Source organism: Durio zibethinus, chromosome 19, assembly GCF_047325235.1.
Source record: "Durio zibethinus cultivar Kanyao isolate XHJ-2024 chromosome 19, ASM4732523v1, whole genome shotgun sequence".
Taxonomy (NCBI): domain Eukaryota; kingdom Viridiplantae; phylum Streptophyta; class Magnoliopsida; order Malvales; family Malvaceae; genus Durio; species Durio zibethinus.
The window spans coordinates 22,000,524-22,019,127 of NC_143180.1; the positions used below are offsets into that span (position 1 = coordinate 22,000,524).

Here is an 18,604-nt window from a genome sequence, read left to right on the forward strand (position 1 = left end):
GACATTGATTTAACAAAAACAATTATTACCATTGACATGGAAAAAATAATAAATTTTAATGGTTTTCATATAAAATAAGACTTAGTTTAATAAAAGTAATGTTTTATCCTTTTAATTGGATTAAAAAAAAAAGAGAAAAGTTTATTTGAGAAATTTGAGAAAACTACAACATTTTTTAGCATTTTAGTAAACAAAAAGTGCAAATTGAAGTTATATTGTTTAAAATCATCACTCAAATCCATTTTAAGTGTACTCAATACAATTACAATTAAATTTTGAGTGATTTAAAAGGTAGGGAATGAAGAAAAGTTAGAAAGATGAAATTGTGGGAAATAATGTGTATAAGAATAAATGGCCAGTAAATAGTAAAATCAAAAGATTATTGTGTGAAGTTGTGTTTATTGTAGTTTGGTGTACTCACCAATTGTATTCTTTATTTATTCAAACAAATAAAAAAGTGATATTAAAATTGCTGTAGCATTCCAAAGCAAAAGTACTATAGCAAATTGGTACTACAAGAGAATATCACAATTGATACTGAAAGTCAAATTCTACGACTAACCATTAGTTATATTTTAGAAATAGAGAATTTTAAACATACAAATTGAGTGTTTAAACACAGATATTCTATATTACAGCCGATTCACTACAAAAGCTTTATTATAAAAGTGCTTAAACATTTTCAATACAAAGGAGAAAAAAATAAATTGAAAGTAAATACACGTGCTTAGAATTATTATTCAAATTATTAGCACCTTAATATTAGCCCTTGCAAACTTCATGATCCCACAATTCTCCCAATTTTATGATTGAGAATGGATTGGGCAATGGAAGCGATTGACGAGTAAGGGCTTGAGTGACTTGTCGCATGGTTGGCCGAAGTTGGTGATTGCCATTCAAGCATGCAAATGCTAGCTTTGTGGTAGAGACAACATCCTTTGCAACTTGTCTTACCGGTGGTGAAAGACGTTGGTCTATCACATCTTTAAGTAAAATTTGTTGGTTCTCATTTGGTACCAATGTCGATGTCGATGCGGATGATGACGATGGTAAACATGAAATCAAATCAACAGGATGCCTCCCCATAAATATTTCCATTATTAGAACTCCAAAACTGTAAACATCACATCTCTCATCTACTTTCGATGTATAAGCCAACTCTGCTTAGAAAAATATATCGAATCAATGTGGTCTATTAAGCAAGAAATATATTTTATCAATACACTATAATGTAAGAATAAAGAATATTGAGAAGATTATAAAATAATGTTGAAAAGAAATTGTAAATGTTTAGAAGATTACTTGAAAATTGAAATTCATAGGTTCTAACAAAATTTCACATTTAGCTCATCAGTTGATATATTGAATATTGAAAAATTAAGTGTTAAACTTCAAAGATTAATTACATATTCGATACTTGAATTATAGTAAAATTCTTAATTTGATACTTAAAATTTGAAAAGTTACAATCGTGATACTACTTGGACTTTGTTTTAATGCATCAATTTGCACACAAACTAACACTTTTAATTGAATAATGACTGTAGACACCCAATTGGGTCCAGGCCCAGATCAATTGGGCTTGGCCCAAATGGGTAAGGCCCAATTCAATTGTAACCCTGTATTTTTTTTTCTTCTTTTGTATTTTATGTATTTTATTATTTATTATTATTATTATTATATATTAATATATGTATATCTTTATTTATTTATTTATTTATTTTCTATTAATATTTATATGTATTGTATTTATATAGTTATATATATTATTATTTTATTATTATTATTTTTTCTCTTTTTCTTGTAATATTTTTTTTTGGTTTATCTTATTGTATTCCTAATTATCTGTTAATTTTTTTTCTTTCTCTTTTCTTGATCCGTATCTGATTCTTTTCTAATTATCTATTATTATTTTTTTATTTGATTTTTATTTTTCGAGGGCTGAGATTGAAGTTGAAGAATCCCACTGGGAATGGGAATTCAATCAGAAGAGTCCAATTGGATTCAAAGATTGAATTTCCGTCCAAGGAGGAATTGGGATTGATCAGGAACTCCTGATCAATCCCTATATAAAGGACCCCTGGAACAGATGCAAACACAGACAGAAAACAGTAAGCAAAGCTACTGATTTGAGAGAAAAGGAGGCATATAGGAAGCTAAGAAAAGTTTAGGAGTGTTCTGGGAGTAAGAAAAATTTTTTAAAAATTTTTGGTGAAAAATTTTTCTGGAAATTTTTGGGAAATTTCCAGATTTCGGCAAAAATTTCGGCAAGAGTTGAATTTTTCGGCCAAAATTCTGGCAAATTTGAAGTTTCCGACGAGATGCCCAGTTTTCGGCGAGAAATCCAGAAACCGACCAATTTTTCGGCCAACTTCCGGTGAACATCCGACGAAATTTTCTAGATTCCGGTGACATTTTCCAGAATCCGGCACCGGTGTTCTTCAGCTTTTAGAGAGAAGGCAGAGAAAAAGGAAAGAAGAGAGAGAGAGAAGAGGAGCGGTCTGTCGAAAAACGAAGGGAACTGCCTTTTATACCCTCCCAAAACGACATTGTTTTGGCTTTAAGTTAATCAGAGGATCCGCGCGTTTTACCGTGACTCGACCCGACCCGAGCGTCGACCCGATTCCTGACCCGCGCGTGCCCTGCCCCCTCCGAGCCGAGCCGAGTCGAGCTCCCTAGCCGCTCCCCCGAGCCGTTTTTCTTCCTTAAGCCGAGCCGAGCCGATAACCGAGCCGCTCCATTTTTTTTTTTAGAATTATTTATTTATTTATTTATTATTTTTATTAGATTATATTTATTTAATATTTTTTATCTTTATCTTATTTTTATTTTTTGCGTTACTTTTCTTTGTTTTTTATTTATTTTTTATTTATTATTCTTTAAATAAAAATCAAAATTTCCAAAAAAAATATTTTTGAGGAAAAATTGAAAGTATCAATTTTCCTTAAAAATAAATTTCCAAAAAAGTATTTTTGAGGAAAAGTTGAAAGTATCAATTTTCCTTGGAAATCAAAATTTCAAAAAAAAAAAATATTTTTGAGGAAAAGTTGAAAGTATCAATTTTCCTTAGAAATAAATTTCCAAAATATTTTTGGGGAAAAGTTGAAAGTATCAATTTTTCCCACACAAGAACAATCATTCTTTCCTTCCTTCCTATTTTGATTTTGACTTTGATTTTTCTTTAACTAATCCGACGACAGAGCCTCTGTAAGTGAAACAGTAGTTTTTCTTGCATACTCTTGAGGTGAGAGAATTTTTTCAATTTTCTGCTAAAAGTATTAGAGTCAATTGAGAATAATTTTCAACAATTAATTACTTGGTAAAATTTTAAAGGCTTTTGGATAACACAAATTTAAGCTGGTACCATCTTTTGATGGGCGTTGTGAGGGTGCTATAACCTTCCTCACACGTAACCGAACTCCCGAACCCTGTTTTGGTTTGTAGACCTGAACCTATTCTTTTAGGGACCCTTAAACTTAGGTGTTCCCTAAAAGGACAGATTCTTTAGGTGGCCAATCGCACCTAGATAAAAAAGATTGGTGGCGACTCCATTAAAAGTCAATGTCTAGCGATAGATCCCCGGATCTAGACGTTATGACAGCTTGGCGACTCCACTGGGGACTTTGAGAGTCAGGCCAACAAATAATTTGTGTTATCCAAAAGCCTAATAAAATTGAACCCTTTTGTATATATGTGTAATTATTCATTCATGTTTATTTACCTTGTTAATTATGTCATTCACGTGCATGTGCATAACATGAGCTCTATACCCGAGCTCCGTCCCTCTAAGAGGGAGTAAAGTACCTATTGCTTTCGTGAGGTCTAATGCCTCCGCAGTGGCTAGCGAAATACTCCCACTCAAATTAAACCTTTTCCGCTTGTAGCCTGTAATGGGTGAGGATTAGGGTGCCTTACTAGTCTGTGATGGACAAGGATGTAAGGAACAATTTGAGGACCTTTAGACTTTGACCTTAAAACCGCATATAGTGAACCTTAAGAGTGTCTAAGCCTAGGATAGAGCCCTTTCTACCCAATGATAGATATACCCTGAAATTAGGACACAAAAAGGGTGTTTATCTAATCATTTTGATTGTCTGACTTTGTGTATTATTTTTATCATATGTAACATTATGCATCAGCATCACTTTCATTTCATCCATGGAACTAACTATGTTGTTTTCATGATCATGTTTTAACACAATCATTTGCATTCATTTCATACTAGATTTCATTCAGAAAAATGTACATTTCATTTGTGTATCAAAGCATCATACATAAGGCACAACATAACATTTCTAATCATAAGTATGGTACTCAAGGTCCCAGGATAGCTCCATCTAGCGGAACCCTGCTCATCCATACAACACAAGATCCAAAGCAAGGCAAATAGAGGAGGAAAGTTCTCATAGATTTGAAAAGCTAGAAAAAGCTCAAGAGAAGATTGAAAGTGAACTAAGTAAGATTCTGGAGGCTCTTAATAACATGAATAAAGGAAAAGGAGTTGAAGGAAATACAAGCCAGCAAGATGTGGCTGACCCTTTGTACCCTCCAAGTTTTGGCCCACCTCAAGCCCAGTCTGCTCAAGAGGTCCCGCCATAACATTTCGCATATCCTGGAATGCCATCAGCTTTCAACCCATGGCAGTATAATAGCTATATAAATCCTGTATTCACTGAAAAAGTTACAGAACCAATTCCTGATCTAGATGATTTGAAAGAGAAAGAAAAGGAAAAAATGAAGGTGGAAGCTGAAGAAAGTTCCAAGATTAGCATGCTAGAGCAAAGGCTAAGGGCTGTGGAAGGATTTAGCTTTTATGGGTCAGTTGATGCTGCTGGGCTCTGCCTAGTTCCTGATGTAGTTATCCCCCATAAGTTCAAAGTACCAAAATTTAAAAAATATGATGGTACAAAATGCCCCAAAACCCACATCACCATGTATTGCAGGAAGATGGCAGCTCATGCACATGATGAAAAGCTATTGATGCATGTTTTCCAAGACAGTCTTACTGGCTCTGCGGCCAGATGGTATGTTCAGCTGGACAAAACTCGCATTCGCTCTTGGAGCGATATGGCATATGACTTTATCAGTCAATATCGACACATTATCGATTTGGCTCCTGATCGTTTATCTTTGCAGAATCTGGAGAAAAAGTCAAACGAGTCTTTTAAAGAGTACGCCCAGAGATGGAGAGATATAGCTTCATAGGTACAACCTCCTCTGACAGAAAAAGAGACCACAGTGCTGTTTGTTAGCACTTTGAAACCTCCCTATTATGAAAAGATGATAAGGAATGCAACAAAGAATTTTGCTGACATGGTGATCTCTGAAGAAATTATTGAAAGTGTCATAAAAAATGGCAAGTTGAAAAGAGGAGAAACCAAGAAGGCATCAGAAAAGAAAGAAGCTCAAGCTCAAGCTGTGAGCTTTGATAGACAACAATTCAGGGGTTATCAACCCTATCCATCCCAAGGCTACTCTCCATACTATCCCGCTGTGAATAATACCTCATCCTACCCATACCAGCTAGCTCCTCAACCATCTTATTCATCCACTTATCGCCTTAACAATCAAGCTCCTGTAAGAACCCAAATCCGCCCTACTAACCCAGCCAGTGGCTCGCGAGAACAACGGACTGCTCGAGAAAAACCTGTATTTGATCCAATCCCTATGACTTATACAAAGTTATATCGAGAGCTTTATAATAGCCATTTGATTGCCTCCAGCCATGTGGAGCCGCTTAAACCACCCTATCCAAAGTGGTATGATCCTACAGCCCGTTGTGACTACCATTATGGAATTACTGGCCATTCTACTAAAAATTGTACTGCTTTAAAGTATAAGGTACAACGGTTGATCAATGATGGAATGGTAAGTTTTGATCAGGGAAAAGCAACAACACCTCATGTTAGCGTACTGAGTGAAAGTCAAGAACAGAAAGGATCTGAAGAGTCACAATGAATTGATGGGCAAGATGTCAATGGGGATTTCTTCACCTGATCATATAGGGACTAATTTTTAATGGAGATAAGGCGGGTTGAAGTTTTTTTTTTCATTTTAATATTTCTTTTCAAGTAATGTTAGATTTCTTTTTTGCAATATGACTTCACTTGTTATCATTTTAATAAAAGCAAGTCAATGCATTTCATTACATTTTTCTCTCTCACTTGACCATTACTCTATGCCCTGTTACCTTTCATAACTTCACATTCCCATTCTTAAATTTCAGATGATGAATATTTAGACAATGATAACAGTAATTCTGAGATTTAATTTTGAGAACTCATCCACATTAATATGAGAAGATGATTTGAGCAAAAAGTAAGCTGTTACTGGATGTGAAAGAGATATGTCTTGAAGATATGTAATCTTTTATACAGATTCATGAGCTTTGTTTAATAGATGATGTTCAAGAAAGGTATTCACAATTGAGATGAAAAATGGCCATCTTTCTTTTACCATTAGAAAAACCATTTATTGCTACCCCTTTTGAGCCAATCATGATTTTTTTTTCTTGAAGAACCTCAACCAAGGATCACCCTCTACACTGGAGGGTAATTTTTGGAAAAAAAAACAAAAAACAAAAAACACCACAAAAGGTCTCAAAGATGGAAAGAGAAAGAAAAGCAAAAGAAAAATAAATGCCACACATGATTTGGGGCAAAGTAATGAGAATCTTTTGTGTGACGAAAGAAAAAGTAGTGAAATGATGTGGGGCAAAATGCCAAGCTATATCAAATGATCCTTTGGTTTTGAACCTTTTTAATACATGTTTTGAGCCTATTATATCTATTTTTTTTATGACCCTTCACCTTGGCCTACATTACAACCTTGAAAAGTTCATTTTGATCAAGTGTGAATACTCAACTTGAATGATCATATGTTGAGCGAAGGTATGCTCATGAGGAAGCAATGAAATCATGCTCTAAAGTTGGACGTATGAAAGATATCAACAATGGATGAAAAAAGATGATGAAAAAAAAAAAATGAGAAAAAAAGAAGGAAAAAATGAAAAAAGGAGATTCAAATTGAAAACCTGAAGGGTTGATTTTGATAGAAAAAGATCCAGGTCAAATGGCTCACATGAATGAAAGATCAAAGACATCTGAAGATCCCTCAAGGACTGGGGGCAAAGTTCGCCAAGCTCAAGATGACTTCAATTGTAAATGAAATGAGTTTTTGAAAAAAAATCCTAGATTAATGTTGAAAATTGTTTGAATATTCATCATTTGGACATACCATCCATCCCAATGACATGTATCCAATTCATTCCCATTTGCTTTGTACCAAAACAGATCTTCATTGATTATCTTTACCATAATTCACCCTGTGTTCTCTTATTGTTACACCCCTAGAATGAATTGAGAAAATGCTTGATTGCATTGTATTTGTCAATATTTGAAATGATAATGAATGAATGAATATGTGTTTAAAAGAATCTTACATTCATTTGAATAGAAATCTAAGATGATGAAGAAATGATAGAAACCTAAAGGAGATGATTTGAAAAGATATATGAGGTGATCAAATGAAGAATATAATGGAGCAAATCTTGAAAAGTGGTATAACCAAGTGATGAGTACAAGGATGAATTGGTTGATATGACTTGCATGTTATGATTGAATGATGAGAACAATCACTGGACAGAGTTTGTTTTCGAACGGTTAATGCTGAGGCAATGACCCAGTGATGGTGGATGAAACTTGTTTTGAAACTTGCTAGTGCTGAGAAATTCATTGAATGATGGTCAAGTGATGATCGATTGATGAAGCTTATTCCAAAGCATTGAGAAACTGAACAAAGAAGAATGTGAGTGGAAAAGACAATTGAGAGCTACACTGGTTCGATCTTAGAAGAGCAGTGTAATTGGATCTCTGAAGAATCAAAGGGCTTGATCCCTAAGAAAAGAGCTTGAAAAACTTGAGTACCATACATTGAACAGGAATTAATTGGCCGACATTTGCATAGCATGCATTGAAATTCATATGCATTTGCATAGCATACACTACTTTCAGGAAAGTATAGTGTATAAATTCAAGAAGCAGGGGTGTTCCAACATCCCACATGAAGAAGACAGATATGGAGATACTTTGCAAAATTGAAAAAAAAGAAAAAAAGATTGTCAGGTAAGTTCCTAATCCTTGAAATAGGATGTCTTTTAGTATCAGGATTGATTTGTAAGACCTTTGGGCATAATCTCCTGAAATTCCTCCAAACACAACCTTCAACTCCTTTGGACATGATTGTCAGGGAGTAATTTATTTTCCAAAGTTTCGTTGCCTCTGTTTAGAGGAGCAATTTACTTTTCAAAGTCGTGGTGCCTCTGTTTAGAGGAGCAATTTATTTTTCCAAGTTCGTTGCCTCTGTTTAGAGGAGCAATTTACTTTCCAAAGTCGTGGTGCCTCTGTTAGAGGAGCAATTTACTTTTCAAAGTTTCGTTGCCTCTGTTTAGAGGAGCAATTTACTTTCCAATGTTCGGTTGCCTCTGTTTAGAGGAGCAATTTACTTTTCAAAGTTCGTTGCCTCTGTTTAGAGGAGCAATTTATTTTTCCAAGTTCGTTGCCTTTGTTTAGAGGAGCAGCAATTTACTTTCCAAAGTCGTGGTGCCTCTGTTTAGAGGAGCAATTTACTTTTCAAAGTTTCGTTGCCTCTGTTTAGAGGAGCAATTTACTTTCCAAAGTTCAGTTGCCTCTGTTTAGAGGAGCAATTTACTTTTCAAAGTTTGTTGCCTCTGTTTAGAGGAGCAATTTACTTTTCCAAAGTTGTGGTACCTCTGTTTAGAGGAGCAATTTACTTTCCAAAGTTCGGTTGCCTCTGTTTAGAGGAGCAATTTACTTTTCCAAAGTCGTGGTGCCTTTGTTTAGAGGAACAATTTACTTTCCAAAGTCGTGGTGCCTCGTCGTGGTGCCTCTGTTTAGAGGAGCAATTTATTTTTCAAAGTCGTTGAGCCTCTGTTTAGAGGAGCTTTGGTCAAAAAAATAAAAAAAACAAAAAAACAAAAAGTGACAACGTTGAGTTGAGTCTTGATTGGGTGTCTACGTCTTTGCGCAATTTCTGTTTCACAGAAAATGTGCAAAGAGGGGCAGCTGTGACACCCAATTGGGTCCAGGCCCAGATCAATTGGGCTTGGCCCAAATGGGTAAGGCCCAATTCAATTGTAACCCTGTATTTTTTTTTCTTCTTCTTTTGTATTTTATGTATTTTATTATTTATTATTATTATTATTATATATTAATATATGTATATCTTTATTTATTTATTTATTTATTTTCTATTAATATTTATATGTATTGTATTTATATAGTTATATATATATTATTATTTTATTATTATTATTTTTTCTCTTTTTCTTGTAATATTTTTTTTTAGTTTATCTTATTGTATTCCTAATTATCTGTTAATTATTTTTTTTTCTTTCTCTTTTCTTGATCCGTATCTGATTCTTTTCTAATTATCTATTATTATTTTTTTATTTGATTTTTATTTTTGGAGGGCTGAGATTGAAGTTGAAGAATCCCACTAGGAATGGGAATTCAATCAGAAGAGTCCAGTTGGATTCAAAGATTGAATTCTCGTCCAAGGAGGAATTGGGATTGATCAGGAACTCCTGATCAATCCCTATATAAAGGACCCCTGGAACAGATGCAAACACAGACAGAAAACAGTAAGCAAAGCTACTGATTTGAGAGAAAAGGAGGCGTATAGGAAGCTAAGAAAAGTTTAGGAGTGTTCTGGGAGTAAGAAAAATTTTTTAGAAATTTTTGGTGAAAAATTTTTCTGGAAATTTCTGAGAAATTTCCAGATTCTGGCAAAAATTCCGGCAAGAGTTGAATTTTTCGGCCAAAATTCCAGCAAATTTGAAGTTTCCGGCGAGATGCCCAGTTTCCGGCGAGAAATCCAGAAACCGACCAATTTTTCGGCCAACTTCCGGCGAACATCCGACGAAATTTTCCAGATTCCGGTGACATTTTCCAGAATCCGGCACCGATGTTCTTCAGCTTTTAGAGAGAAGGCAGAGAAAAAGGAAAGAAGAGAGAGAGAGAAGAGGAGCGGTCTGTCGAAAAACGAAGGGAACTGCCTTTTATACCCTCCCAAAACGACGTCGTTTTGGCTTTAAGTTAATCAGAGCATCCGCGCGTTTTACCGTGACCCGACCCGACCCGAGCGTCGACCCGATTCCTGACCCGCGCGTGCCCTGCCCCCTCCGAGCCGAGCCGAGCCGAGCTCCCTAGCCGCTCCCCCGAGCCGTTTTTCTTCCTTGAGCCGAGCCGAGCCGATAACCGAGCCGCTCCATTTTTTTTTTTTGGAATTTTTTATTTATTTATTTGTTTATTTGTTTTATTATTTTATTATTTTTATTAGATTATATTTATTTAATATTTTTTATCTTTATCTTATTTTTATTTTTTGCGTTACTTTTCTTTGTTTTTTATTTATTTTTTATTTATTATTCTTTAAATAAAAATCAAAATTTCCAAAAAAAAATATTTTTGAGAAAAAATTGAAAGTATCAATTTTCCTTAAAAATAAATTTTCAAAAAAGTATTTTTGAGGAAAAGTTGAAAGTATCAATTTTCCCCACACAAGAACAATCATTCTTTCCTTCCTTCCTATTTTGATTTTGACTTTGATTTTTCTTTAACTAATCCGACGACAGAGCCTCTGTAAGTGAAACAGTAGTTTTTCTTGCATACTCTTGAGGTGAGAGAATTTTCTCAATTTTCTGCTAAAAGTATTAGAGTCAATTGAGAATAATTTTCAACAATTAATTACTTCGTAAAATTTTAAAGGCTTTTGGATAACACAAATTTAAGCTGGTACCATCTTTTGATGGGCGTTGTGAGGGTGCTATAACCTTCCTCACACGTAACCGAACTCCCGAACCCTGTTATGGTTTGTGACCTGAACCTATTCTTTTAGGGACCCTTAAACTTAGGTGTTCCCTGAAAGGACAGATTCTTTAGGTGGCCAATCGCACCTAGATAAAAAAGATTGGTGGCGACTCCATTAAAAGTCAATGTCTAGCGATAGATCCCCGGATCTAGACGTTATGACAATGACATGTTTAAAGTATCTTAAAAAAAGATATCAATAAATACCTGGAGCTATGTACCCAAAAGTACCGCCAAGTGAGGTCCAATTAGAAGAGTCAGGCTTTAAAAGCCTAGTTGTGCCGAAATCTGAGACATGAGCCTCATAGTCCAAATCCAGAAGAACATTGTTGCTGGAATTGTCTCGATGAATTATAGGTGGTGAATGGTCATGATGCATATAAGACAAGGCATTGGCCACTCCTTTTACAACATTTAGCCTCTTCTCCCAATCCAACTCCATTGCCTCGTCCTTGTTGCTTAACACCATTCTCAAACTTCCCCTTTCTACAAACTCATAAACCAAAAATGAGTTATTTGGATGTGAACAAAAGCCATACAGCTTCACAATGTTACGATGCCTTATTTCTGATAAAGCATGAATCTCGCTTTCAAAGGCTTTCAAGTTGTTGGAAATCATGCTATCTTCAGATTGGTGAAGTTTCTTCACAGCAACCACCTCCCCAATGGGTAGCGCAGCTTTATAAACAGCACCATAGCCTCCTGAACCAATGCAATTGTTGGAGCTGAAATCTTCAGTGGCTTCAATAATGTTCTCATAGAGTATTCTTCCATTATATCCCCACAATGTGAAAAAATCTCCAAGTTGTGCCTCGATTGACTCGGATTTTCTGATTTGGTTCTTTTGGCAAAGAATAAGGAAACTTCCAGCCATGACAAAGAGCAAAAGAAGAAGACCAAAGAGTTGAAGTACAATGAAAATGATGATTTTGCTGCTTTTTCTATGACCGTTGCTAGTAGCACCGACAGCACAAGGCATTAGTCCAGTGGCATTACCACATAGTCCCTTATTGTTTCTTAAGGCATCAAATGAAGCCTCATGAAATGCCTTAATGTTAGGAATAGGGCCTTCTAATTGATTGTAAGATATATTCACAACAGTCAAGCTTTTCAAATCATTAAAAGAATTTGGGATGCAACCATTGAGCATATTGTGAGAAAGGTCCAATATTTCCAAGGAATGTAATTTTGCAAGTTCCTGTGGTATCTCCCCAATAAGTAAATTCCAACTTAAATCTAGATTTTGAAGGCCATTTATGTAGCTTACTGAAAATGGAATGCTTTCTCCAAGTTTATTCTTGCTCAAATTCAGGTCCAATAACTTTGAGCACTCTCCAAGTTGATTAGGAATCGGTCCACTCAAATTGTTTGATGCCAAGTTAAGATATTCTAGATTTGAAAGAACTCCAATCTCTGGTGAAATTTTGCCTGAAAGTTGGTTACCACTTAGCAAAAGTTTGTACATCAATGTCAATGCTCTCAATTCCTTGGGAATCTCACCAATGAGATGATTTGAAGAGACATCGAGTTCGTGCAATTGAGTTGCATGCTTCAGCTCAGGTGGTATCTTTCCAGAAATGTTATTATTGGAGATCCGTAGGCTTGTTAGACTATGGCATTGCCCCCAATTTGGCGAAAGTTCGCCATAAAATTTGTTGTTGCTTAATGCAATATAATTCAAACTAGGATATGTACCGAAAGCTTCTGATATATTTCCTGTCAACTAGTTTCCTTCAAGCCTAACACTGAATAAGCTTTTGCAAGTTTTCAAAGTTGGTGGGATAAGACCCGTCAAATTGTTGTTGAAAGCCGAAAGATTTGCGAGTTGTCCACCCCTGCATAAATTTTTGGGTAATGGACCACTAAGATGGTTATCTCCTAATTGTAATGATTGCAAATGAGTGAGATTGCCAAGCGCTGAAGGAATTGGCCCTGATAAATGATTATGGTGAAGATATATCATCATAAGCTTCGACATGCTTCCTATGGAAGCAGGGATTGAACCAGAGAAATTATTTTGACTCAACCCAAAGTCAGTGAGAGATTTAAGCATCCCTATCTCTTGAGGTATCGACCCAGAAAACATATTTTGATCGAGGTAAAGAGTGGATAGACTGGTCAAGTTTCCTATGGAAGCAGGGATTGAACCAAAGAAATTATTTTGACTCAACTCAATATCAGTGAGAGATTTAAGCATGCCTATCTCTTGAGGTATCGATCCAGAAAACATATTTTGGTAGAGGTAGAGAAAAGATAAGTTGGTCAAGTTTCCTATGGAAGCAGGGATTGAACCAGAGAAATTATTTTGGCTCAACTCAAAGTCAGTGAGAGATTTAAGCATCCTTATCTCTTGAGGTAACGACCCAGAAAACATATTATGATGAAGGTGGAGACTGGATAAACTGGTCAAGTTTCTTATGGAAGCAGGGACTGAACCAGAGAAATTATTATGACTAAACTCAAAGTCAGTGAGAGATTTAAGCATCCCTATCTCTTGAGGTATCGACCCAGAAAACATATTATGGTGAAGGTGGAGAGTGGATAAACTGGTCAAGTTTCTTATGGAAGCAGGAATTGAACCAGAGAAATTATTATGAATCAACTCAAAGTCAGTGAGAGATTTAAGCATCCCTATTTCTTGAGGTATCGATCCACAAAACATATTTTGATAGAGGTGGAGAACAGATAAGTAGGTCAAGTTTCCTACGGAAGCAGGGATAGAACCACGTAGATAGTTATCAAAGAAATAAATCTCGGAAACTGAACTCAGCCTCCCTATCTCTAATGGAATGGAACCACTGATCTCATTACTTGCCAAGGAAATCAACTCAAGACCTTTCAATAAGCAAATTTCGGATGGCATATTCCCCGAAAAGTTATTGTATTGCAAGTCAAGGAAGGTGAGCTTGGAAAGGTTCCCAATGTGTTAGGGAATGGGCCCATACAGTGAGTTGTTGCGAAGGTCAGGCCTCATCAGCTTAGGGAAGAAAAGAAAGCTAAGACTATGAAGTGTACCTTTCAACCCAGAATCTGGAAGGCTTAGATTGGTGATGCTTTCAGTCTTGTAGCAGGTAATTCCAACCCAACTGCAATGGAAGTCTCCAACCCACAAAGAAGAGAGCAAAGTTTGGGTGTTGTTGTCAAGGCTAGCTTTCCATTTTAGCAGAGTTTCCGCTTCTTTACCTCTTATAAGTGCAGCAATGGAGGATGAAGAAGCAAAAACAGAGGAAAAGTGAAGCAGGACAAGTATGAGGAAGAACATGACTTTGAATGGTATTAAGAAAGATGACATGATTTGGATAGTTCAAAAAGGATTTTTGTTAATTGTTCTAAATTACATTGGCTAGCATGGTTAGGTATTTATGCAAAATACAATAGCATTTTAGTGCGAAACATCAAGTGAAAAAATATAACTTTAAGACCAACAGATCTTTTGCGTTTAAATTATTTTTGTTAGATGACTATTGGTCTTCTACGTTTAAAGGACAATTTTAGCTTTAGTTTGCACTTATTATTAATCAAATGTTAAAAAAATCATGATAATTATTTTAAATGAAAATTATATCTTATACATCAATCAAATTTTAAATTCTATAAATGAGTTTAAAAGATTACTACAAACAATTAGATCATAAATAAAAAATTATGTAAAGAAATTAATGAATTAAATATTTTATATAAAAATTTTTAAATCTTATAAATAAAATTAAAAAAATTGACATATGTTTTTTAAGAATATATCTATAAATATTAATGAATTGATTAATTATTATACAAATATATGCATACAAATTATTTAATTTAATTTGTGAAATTTAAAATTTTTATCATTAATTTTTATTAAATAATAATTAAATTATTAAATGAAGATGCGACAGCTATGTAGATTATAGTGAAGTCAATATATAAAATAGTAATTTTAAATGTATAAATTTTTATTCATTTAATTTGGTTCGGGTTGATCTTTTATTCAATATTGAATCTTGTCCAAATTTTTGACTTATCATTTTTAACGTGTTCATGGTGCACAATAAATTATAGGTCAAAGGATATCATTTATAAAAATGTAAAAAAAATAAAAAAATATCATTTATAATTCAATTTTGATTAATATTTATTTAATGGTAAAAATATCTATATAAAAAAATATCAAATTTGACTTATAAATTTGTAAGTCAATAAAAATTGATGGTTAAATTAGATTATTTCAAGTTTAAATTTTAAAATTTAAAGAGTTCAAAATTTAGGTCATTTTATAGATTCAATATTATCTAGAAGAGTTAAAATTCTACAAGGATTTACATAAAAACATACTCTCTAAACTAATCATATTCTTTGAACTTATTCTATCGTATTCTTTGAACTAATCAAATATATTAATACTAATTCCTCCTTTCTTCTATTATAATAATCAAACTTCATAGTACATGTTATATTCTATTCCTTTTATATTTTATTCTCACAAAATACAAGTTTCATTCCTCTTTTATTTTATTTTACAAACCAAACATGTCATAAGTTCTTAGATTTTTGACAATCCATAACTTAAGGTATGAACTAAACTCATGTTTGAAAATCATATGCATACCAATTATGATGTTCACAACAAATAGATACGATTTTGGATTCAATTTTCTATGTTTAATTTTCGCTACTTGTTATGTTCATACATGTATGTTTGTCTGATAAATATTGTCAAATTGCTACAATTTTAAATGATTAATTTAAACTATTTAAATGAACATATAAACAATTATTGATCAATTTTTATAAAATTATCCTTTAAAAGCATAAAAAATCTTTCAAAAAATTCTAAATTAACCAATAATATACATTTTTAAGTTTTGAATAACTTTTAAATGATTAACTTAAATGAGTATCTAAACAATAAATTTTGATAATGTATGGCCTTTCTTTAAGGTGCCACATGGCATTCATCTCTTTTTATTTTTTTCTTTTTTTATTTAATAAATATTTTTATTTAATTATTTTGTGTGTGGACCCAAAATCTAGAAGGCTTAGATTGGTGATGCTTGTTGCCTTATTGTGGGTAATTCCAACCCAATTGCAATGGTTGTCTCCAACCCACAAAGAACATAGCAAAGTTTGAGTGGTGTTGTCAACTCTAGACTTCCATTTTAGATCATTTCAGTTTCTATGAAACATTCATATCAAAATGCAACTTCAATACCGATGGATCTTTTACATTTAAATTAATTTCGTTGGATTTCTTTTATAAAAAAATTGCAACATAAAAAAATTTTAAATTCTCATAAATATTGATTATTGGTATTTTTCTATTTTTTGTAATAAAAGAATATTCTAATTTAATTCATGCTTATTTTAATAAAAAGTATGGGTTATAAAATTTTCATGATAATTTTTTTAAATAAAAAATATATGATACATCATTGAAAATTTTAAACTCGATAAATGAATTTAGAAGATTAATACATATCATTAGGTCATAATTAAAAAAATTAAGTACATAGATGAATTAATGAATTAAAAATTATCTAATATATTTTTTAAAAAATTTTATGAACAAAATTAAAAAATTAACCTGTATTTTATAATAATATATTTATAAAAATTAATAAATTATTAAAATAACTCTATCATCTACATATATATAATAATTTAATTATTAAATGAAGATACCAACCCTATAGACCATAAACCAACACTCAAATTAATTTATAAATAACAATTTTAAATATATAATTATATAAATTTTTATTCATTTAATTTGGTTCAAGCCTATCTTTTATCCAATATGGAGTCTTATCCAATTTGTTGGGCCTCTCATTTCTAACGTATTCATGGTGATAATTAAATTATAGGTAGGAGGATACACAAGAGTTAGTCAATACTGAATAGATAAAAACTTAAATGAATTAAATGAAATTTTGTAAGTAAGGTTTTAAAATCATATGCATCTTCATCTTCATCTCTAAAATTTAATTTTTTTTATTTTCATTCAAATAAATATTTGAAGTTTTATTAAATTTGGATAAGATTGACATCTCTAGTATATTGAAAATAATTTAGGATTCACTTGAATGGGTGAAAAGATTAATTTTGGTGAGATTAAAAATAACGATTAGACTGGATACTGTATCAACGAGATTAAAATCAATTGTCAAGATATGTCTTTCCATGCAAACACATGGTAGAAATGAGGTAACTTGTAATTAGAGGAGAAATCACCATTAAATTTGTATGTAATAAAACTTTTAAATTATTTAACATTTATAAAATTAATAAATAATTTAAAAATCCATAAATTATTTTTAGGTCAAATAATAATTTTTTGATAAATAATTAAAAACTAATAAAAAATTAAAATCACAAATGCTATTTTTCTTTAATTTTTTATTAATGATGTAGTTATCTATTTTTAGTTAAAATAATAATATAATATAATACTAAATTTTATATTTAGTTATTAATTATTTATATAATAAAATTTATAAAATTATATTTTTTAATTCATAATATAATAATAATTTTATTTATTTATAATTTTATTCTATAATAAAATTTTTCATTATATTAAATTAAAAAATTATTTCATAATTTATTAACTAAAAAAAAAGAGCAAAAATGTCAAAAGTGTCAAAAGCTTACCACACTCCTTTCCCATCAGTGCAATTTAAGTCTTCCACTGAAGCCACGTAAATCTAATCAAATCATGCCTTTGTGATCCAAATAGCAAAACACAGTGCAATTGTATAAAAAGTGCTTAAATGCATTAAACAGTAACACCAATTCATTTTAAATGAGGTTTTAGATGAAATTTTGTAAGCAAAATTTGTGAATTTTTATTAAAATATTAAATAAAAACTAAATTAATTAATTTAAATTAATGAATTAAAAAAATCATGTTTCATAGATAAAATTGAACATTTAAAATAAAAGCATAAAAGCATAAAATAAATAATTTTTCTAGAAGGCATCTGATTTTGAAATAATTGACCTTAAATAAAGAGTTTTTTATAATAAAATAAATTATTATGTTATGTGGTATCAATAAAAACAACAATAGCAACAAGATACAAAAAATATATAGTATGAATTGTATAACTTATAGTTTTATAATAATATTGGTTAGAATTTTATAAATTATAACAACAATATGATTTATAATTGATTTTATGGCATATAAGATTATTATCAATTTCAACAAATGCAGAAACATTCATAAGTAATTGTTGCTAATAGAAAGTCAAAACAAAGCGCAACCTGACCACTATTTATTTATTGAGTTTCAAGCTAGCAAAATTCTAGGTAACTAATTCTAACACTATTCAACGTAAATTTAAAATAAGTTATCTTTGATGTACGTGTGATCTGTTCTAACTTTGAATAAAAAATCTCTCTTCATCATAGATTTTTTACTACAAAAAAATCGATATTGATTTAGTCAAAGGATTAAAAATTTAAGGGGAGAAAAGTGAAAACATTAAAAATATGTAAACATGTTTTTTTTAATGTGTGTTTAATAAGAAATTTTGAAAAATAGATAAAAATATTTTTATTTATTATTTGAAAAATATATCCTTTAATTTGTAAGCTAAATCAAGATATAACATGAAGTGAAAAAGTTAGAATTGAATTTATTTCATATAAGATTTGGAATTTTGATTCTTATGATATTTTGTTTAATATCTTGGAATCAAGTTATTTGATAATTAAAATGAAATTATAACTTT

General features: G+C 32.0%; 1 pseudogene; it reads right to left on the bottom strand.

Moving 5' to 3' along the window:
* Window positions 1-364: 364 nt before the first annotated feature.
* On the bottom strand, window positions 365-14,213 carry LOC111310511 (uncharacterized; annotated as a pseudogene).
* Between the last annotated feature and the right edge of the window lie 4,391 nt (window positions 14,214-18,604).